Source organism: Argiope bruennichi, chromosome 11 (assembly GCF_947563725.1).
Source record: "Argiope bruennichi chromosome 11, qqArgBrue1.1, whole genome shotgun sequence".
Taxonomy (NCBI): domain Eukaryota; kingdom Metazoa; phylum Arthropoda; class Arachnida; order Araneae; family Araneidae; genus Argiope; species Argiope bruennichi.
In genome coordinates this window covers 22,008,789-22,016,818 of record NC_079161.1, presented here as the reverse complement: position 1 = coordinate 22,016,818, position 8,030 = coordinate 22,008,789, and positions in this window count along the sequence as shown.

The window sequence follows — 8,030 nt, the reverse complement described above, 5'->3', positions numbered from 1 at the left end:
TCTAGTTATTTGAAATCGTCAAGTGTTTAATTTCATTAGTATTTATCAGCCACAAATTTTAAAGAATTGAAATAAATTCGGTATTATTATTTTGAGAAAATTAAACGAAATAAAAAAGTTTTCTTTACTTTCTTCTCCAATTTTCATTTTGAAAAAAATAAATAAATAAAAAATGGATAGGGATATCAAATTGTCTATGTAAAGGTTTTATGTAATACCGTACATGTCTAACACCATCCATGGCCATTGTATAAACGACTAGTACATAAGTTCTGCCGATTTGCTGTAATCCCAAACTTTTTTTTTAATGATTAATTTATTCTATTTTGCACTTAACCTTTCAAATTCATCAACAAATCAACGCATGAATTTAATTATTTATACATGGTGTCCCTGAATTCATGGGCCAAACTTTAAGGCTAGGTAAAATACATATAAAGAAGTATTTTTTTGTATAGCAATATGGGATCAGAAATGAAAAGTGTCGACAGAAGACCGACCTACCCGCATCCGGCTTCTTGATATGAAATGAGCCACTCTCGCAAAGCTGGGGGTGTAAACATAAAAAAAAGAAATTGTAATCTGGTTTTCTCCTATTGAGATGCATTATGGTACAACCTTCAAGCCTCTCTTCCTTTACAATTCGCAGCCTCGTACATAAAATGCATGTTTGCTTTCTCAGAAAAAAGGAAATCGCTCCATCCAACACCTCCTAAAGTACAAAGCCTCCAGACGGCTGAAATGAGTCATCCAAAGAAATCTGCCGATCTCAACAGCCGGACAGGGAAAGCGATGTATTATAGCTCCATGCTTTCTCTATAGCAAACACATCGTTTGGCTGTTATAAAATATTGGTTCAATTACATATAAAGCATTTTTATCTTTATAGTATTTCTTAAAATTCAAATCCGATTTTTAAAATTTTATTTTAGCAATAATATTACGAAATATCTAAAAAATGCCTCATTTAAAAGTAGCTATAAGATTCGAATTTAAGAATATTCTAAAGAATTTATATATATTATTTCTCCTTTTTTTAAAAAAAAAATGAATATGCATAATATAATTTAACGAGTATAATAAGATAATTTAATGAGTATGCATAAGATAATGGATAACATGAACTGTACATAATCAATTGAAAAGAAAGAATGAAGGATGTTGTTGTACGAACGGATTTCAGAGGGAATTCTGCCCTGTGTCTTCCACAGATGCCGAAGGCACCGGGCAGAATTTTTTAACTTGAAAAAGACATCCTATGGCTTCGCTAGCAGCGGGAGCGGGAACCTAGTAGATTCGCTAGCACACTGAACATAAAGACTGTGTGGATAACAGAAACAGTACATAACCAAAAGAAAAAAAAAAAAAAAAAACGGAGAAATAAACAATCGGAACATTCTCCATACAAAATTTCAAACAAGCATCCTTTCCTAACTTCATCAACTCGTAATATATATATATATATATATATATATATGCATATTTAACTCACCCTTCATCCATTCTACAGGTTCGAAATACTGTCGACATAACAAATTATGAAGGGAACCAACCGTTATAACACCAAAAGAATTACGAGAACTGCGAAGAATTCCATTGCAGCTGTCTTTTAAAGTGAGAATGCAGACGATTTTTTTTAAACGAATACTGACTATTAAAAATTGCAAAAGAATAAATATTTTCTGTTCGTATTCACATTAAAAAAGAAAAAGAAGAAAATAACTTTTAATTATAAGCTCAACTTTCTTTATTTAATAAATTTTAATTATAATTAAGAACAAAATTAAAATCTTTTAATCGATATTTTTTTAATATTTTTAATTTAACATTTTTCATAATGTAATTGCAGTTTATATACAACTCAACAATTGCAAAAAGTAGTAAACAAAACAGCAGTACGGTTGCTATAAGAGGGATCCGATGGGTTGTAATATTGGCGACAAACAGCTGGTGCACACTAATCTTCACTTAGGCCAATAATTCTTATGGTCTGTAATGTAATAAAATATAAATTTAAAAATATTTAATTTTTTTAACTTTAGTAAGAAAATTCATTTTATAATTGTCTTGTAGTGCTGTAATTGATATTTTAATCCGATATCATACATAGAACATACGGAATTTTATTAGCTAATAATAATTTTTTTTTTCTCTCTTCAAGCGGTTGTAACTCAAAAGTAGATTATTGAACTTTCTGAACAAAGTGATTTTAGAGGAAGCAATAGAATTTCTCATGTATTGAAAATAATGAAACCTGAGAAATGCATTGAAAGAGGAGAATAAAATGAATTGGTCGCAGACGATAGAAAAGTGTGCCTTGTCAAGTAGAAAGATAATAAATCCGGGTCTCTATTATCTACATGTATAGGTAATGAGACAACTGGAACAGGCAGAAGACGGTCAAAATAACTGAACAAAAAGCTGATGTAAAATAATCTGCTATCGTAAAAACATATAATATGCATATGGGAGGCATCGACCATTATTTCGCATATTACCGGTGTGTAGTAAGAATAAAAAATGGCCAACACGAGTATTCACGCATTTTGCAGATTCAGTAGTTGTCAGTAGCTGGATATACTAAAAAGTGGTGGCAAAGCAACAAGATCTGTAGGAATGAAGCCGAAAATGTTATGACCTTATTGCAATTTCGAATGCATATAATTCGGTCCCTGCTGAAATATGAGGGAATTCTCTACATCAGCAAGAAAGGAAACCAAGAACAAGCAAAAACTCTTCTTTGGGTAAAAACAAATTAATAGAAGAATGGTCATCAAATGATGGAAATGCAACTAAAAGACCATTGGAGATTTCATCACCACCCTCTGGTGAAAATATCCCTAAAAGAGCAAGAAAAATTGTCCTTATCCCATTAAAAGAAATAGATTTGATATGTCAAGCACATCTGCAACACTACATGGACGATAAATATACATCAAAATGCAGGTATCCAGAATGTAAATCTAGGAGAAAAGTCAAGTGCTCAAAATACAATATTAATATTACATTCTACTTATGTAATATTTTTTAAAAAAAAAATTGAAATTTCATTATTCATAATAAGATCTAATAGATTATTATTATAATAAATTTTGTATTTTTTCATTTACAAGGCCTTAAAATAGGAAAAGTATAGCTATTAAGTAATCAGGAAAATTAAATTATGTTTTTTTTTTTTTTTTTTGTCGAGGATATTTTTAACTAGCTTAAGACCTGAGGTACACATATGTGTACCTTAAAATTGTTTGATCAACAAATATTTGTTTTCTCCATAAACTACTGAGATGTATTAAAAAGGTAAAGGATCTTGAAATCAAATTTTTTAATCAGTTTTTAAAAAAAAGTCAGGTTTGAAGAGGTTAAGACTTCCATATGGAAACTGACATTCATATTTTTTTAAACAATCATTTTACAAAAAAAAAAAAAAAAAAAAAAATAAGATTGATTTTTGACCTTAAGACTCAAAAACTTATCTTTTTAATAATATAATTTAATTTCTGCATAATTTCTTCTTTAAAAGAAATAATACTTTTCATTCGTTTTGATATATTATCAGAAAAAAAAAATGCTTTTAAATGCTATGAAGGAATTCAAATTGCACATGAAAACATTCAATCACTTGTTTTTACTAGTCATTAACTCAGTAGTAGGATTTTTTCTCCCGCTTTCATTTCGTAATATATATAATTTTTTTAATTTGCAGTATACTGATTGGACTCATGTTTTTCAGTCATATCACAGAACAAATTAATCATTTAACAACTTAAAAAGTTGATAAACTGGGCGAACAAACTAGTCGCCAAAGACGGCTACTCAGGTTGTAAATGATGAGTAAAGGTTAATAAGTAAATTATTTTAAACAAATTTTACTTTGAAGGGAATGGAAATAAAGTAATTATAAAACAATTGGTCAATTGATCTGAATTTATAATAAATGAAATTGAAAATATTCCAAATGTAATTTTTACATTTTTTTTTTAGTTGCAGAAGCAATATGGAAATAAAAAGCAACTGAAATTTCTATATCATAAACAAGAAGTCGGTTTCATATTCATTGCAGTCTGAGCAAAGAGAGCTTAGAATACAAACAAATAAATTTCTGGAAAATATCACAGCTAAATTTTATGATTCTAATGTATTATCATTTTAGTAAGCTTACATCTTTTTTTTATTATTTATTATTATTTTCTTCTTCGAAACCCAATTCTACTTTTCTTTTCAATGCTTTTAATTTAGCTCGCTTTGTAAAGAGAAAAGCGATCTTAGCTCGACCTATTCTTCCACTGTTCGTCTTTGGCGACCATCTAGTTCGTCGGTAATAATAATCGCTAAAATGTTAAATGAAATAGTTTTTGTAACTTGATCTTAATGACTTCTTCAGCAAAATATTTTTCAGACTCAAATTTTGATAAATAGTATATAAGAACTCATAGTATATCAGAATTCTTACACCATTCAATTTATTGCATTTGCCTAACTTTTGATCATGTCACTCGGCCAGTAGGCAGCGCATGCGTAAAAGAGGCTGCAATTGCTGTCCAATCAATGGCAAGTAATTGTTCTGACGGGACAACATGCCACTGTATTGTATTTTTTTCTTACTGCTCAGGCATTTGTAGAATATCGCAGTTTTTGTATTTTTTTTGGCGTGAAAAAATTAACCAGTTATCATAGATTAATTTCTCTTTTTTTTTTTTTTTTCACCATTTCTTTTCTAGTTTTCCAAATTTAGGTATGTTGACCTTTATTTTATTTTACCATGTTTCTTTGAGTACATATCCATCATTTTAATACGATAAACAATGTAAAAGAAAAGTTCAGGGACGCCAAAGCAGCAATTTATAGCCAAGCAAGAAATGCTTGAATCTATCTTATGAAATTGTGGCAAACATAAATCTGTCCCTTTCTACGCATGCGCTGCCTACTTGCCGTCTTATAATTGGTCGAGTATAAACCCGGCATTAATCAATATGGTATACAAAAGGCAATGGTCGTTTGTGTGTGCCCTCTAAAGACTAAAAATGACAGGCCTTATTTTATTCAAATTTTGCATACAGATGTATTGAGGTATGCAGATGATATGTTCAAAATTCTTATTCCTCTTTTTGGAAAATATGCTTTAAAATTTATTAAATGCAGAAAAAAAATTTATAAAGCAAAAGACTGGTATTGAAATTTTTTTTTTTAAATTTTACTATGATATACAAATAATTTTTGTATTGCAATATTTTATTTTTTTTTAATTAAAATTTTTAAAAAAATTGCTTTGAAAGGCACATTTTCTTTCTTTTAAAATATATATAATTACCAAGTTTTGTAATTCTAGGTCCATTATTCCATTAACTAGAAAACATATTTTATCTATTTATTTTTAATGCATATATATTGGCAAAAGTAATAAAATTCTTGAAAAAATGAGACATAATTATTAGCTAATGATTTACATATGCACAATTAAAAGCATTTAATTATTCTGATAGATTTTTAAGAAATGATTAAAATAACATTAAAAATTCTTTTATAAGGACTGACAAGTCAAATATAACATAATGAGTTAAATGAATAATTAATATCTCAATACATTATAAATAAATATCTAATTAATCATACTTTAATTTATAAATTAAAAAAATTATAAATTTATTAGGCATTAAATTATTATAAATTAACACCTAATCAAAAATTTACAACTGATTTTTATATATAAATTAATATTTTGATCCCTAACCACTAATCAAACTCAGATGTATACTCCATTTCCTGTTTCCCAAAGTGAAAAAAGTAGATAATTATTAAATTACCATTGTTTTTCATAGCTAGTGTATGGTTATTGCATTGGCACAGCTTGGCTCTTGCACCATAAAAGAAACAAATGGTTATTGCATGCAGTGGTTAAGAGATGTATTTATAATGTTACAATATCCAAGCAAATATAGCAGGCTAAAATTCACTGCTGTATATTTTGAAATTTCACTGTTTATAAAAGCACGAGACCAAAATGTTCACCCTAAATTTCATTACATATCAAGATACTATAATCTCTCTTTTTATAAGTCATCATATAATTATACGTAATCATCATAAGCCATCACAGTCACAATAAGTTCCATTTCTTTACATATTAGATACCATAATTTATCTTTCTATAAGCCATCCTAGTCATAGTAAGTTCCAATTCACTACATATCGAAATATCATAATTTCTTTTTTTATAAATCATCATATAATTATCCGAAGTCACCATAAGCCATCATAATTTCAATTAAGTTCCATTTCATCACATATAGAGATACCACAATTTCTCATGTAGTTCATGAAAAGACTCCTGATGCATCACTAAACAGGAAAAACATATATTAACTAAAATTTTTTGTATAATCCATTATTTGCAGAAAATGACACACAAAGGCTAAAAAATTTAACATGGTTTCTTCAATAATATTTTATATTCAATAAATATATATTCTTTTACTTTACATTCTACATAGAAATTCATTCAGTATTAAAAAAAAAAGTTATAGAAGTGAACTGTAAATTTCTTAATGTTTTGTTGAAAATGTAAAAATGAATATTTATATTTTGAGCCTTCCATATATTAAGAGCTTCAAAAACATCTAAAAAAAAAAAAAAAAACTTGAATAAGTTGCCGGAATAATTTTTCAAACAGCACTTATCTTTTTTTAAACTCAAAATGAATTTAAAAAAAAAAAAAAACACAGCAAGAGTGTTCTAATTTCAACTTCTTTTTTTTTTATATATATAGTCCCATAATATGTTTAGCTTTACAATATAGTGAAGGCAATTGAACTTTCCTTGTTAATTGTCCTTTGTCTAACAATTGGTATAAATCTACAATTTTGAAATTAAGGTCAATTTGATTCGTCTTGCCTGCTCTATTTTCATGTTCATATTCATATAAACAAAGATAATTAAATAATCAAACTGTTAAGAAATTTAGCCAAAATTACAAACACTTTGACACTTTTAGTTTTAAAGATTATGCATTAAAATTTATGCATCTAACTTATGTTTTTGAGATATTAAATTAACATACAGATAAATCAGACAGAAAGTCAATCAGTTAGGTAAGAATTCGTCCAAAATATGGCATACAGTAATGAAATATCCAGTAATTTTAATAATAATTGCTGGCAAGATTTCCTTCATTTAGTTTGTTGCTGTATCCTATTCACATAAATGTATAGACAAACGTTACCAAAAATTTACAATTTTGTGTAAAGATTGCCAAAGCTCATTGCATTTTTTAGTTATCATGCTCACAGACAAATATAATTCCAAATTTATTTTTTTTTAATGTTCATGGAAATTAAAATGATAAGAGATTCATCATAATTTCAAGTTAAATTTTATGATGATCACAATACTTTCCAATTATCTCTTTAGAATACGAAAAAATAAAATGGTACACAAATGAATATTTTAGGAATGACTTATTTGAAATATCAGCAGAATAATGCAATCACAGCTGTTCAAATCCAAGTATTTTTTTTTAAATTTTAATCCTTTCATATTTATAAAATCATGCATTATGTTTTAGATGACAATGATAAGATGCCACTCTTTAAATATTCAAAATATATCATTGTAAAAATTTTTTTGATCAATAATTGATACAATGTTTATGGAGCTATAAACACAACATATGTTTGGTGGAACTGGTTCTAGGACAAATGATTCTTCAAATCTACAAGCGAGAATATCTCTATGAACCACAAAGCTCTGCAAATTTTCATAAAAGAAAGAAAAAAAAAATTCTATGAAGTTTTTTTTTTATCTTAACTTTAATTTAAGCCCACTTTGAATTAAGTATTGAGATACAAAATCTGATCACTGATAGGAGGAAACAATATATTTACCAATAGTGTGTTTTTTATTGGTGGATATATTTTTTAATAAACTGAGCAAAATACATTTTTACATCATTTATAAATTTAAAACTCCAATTCTAGACTGCAATTTTTGATAAGTGATACTGTCTGTAATTAGTAGTAAATTACATTAAAATAACC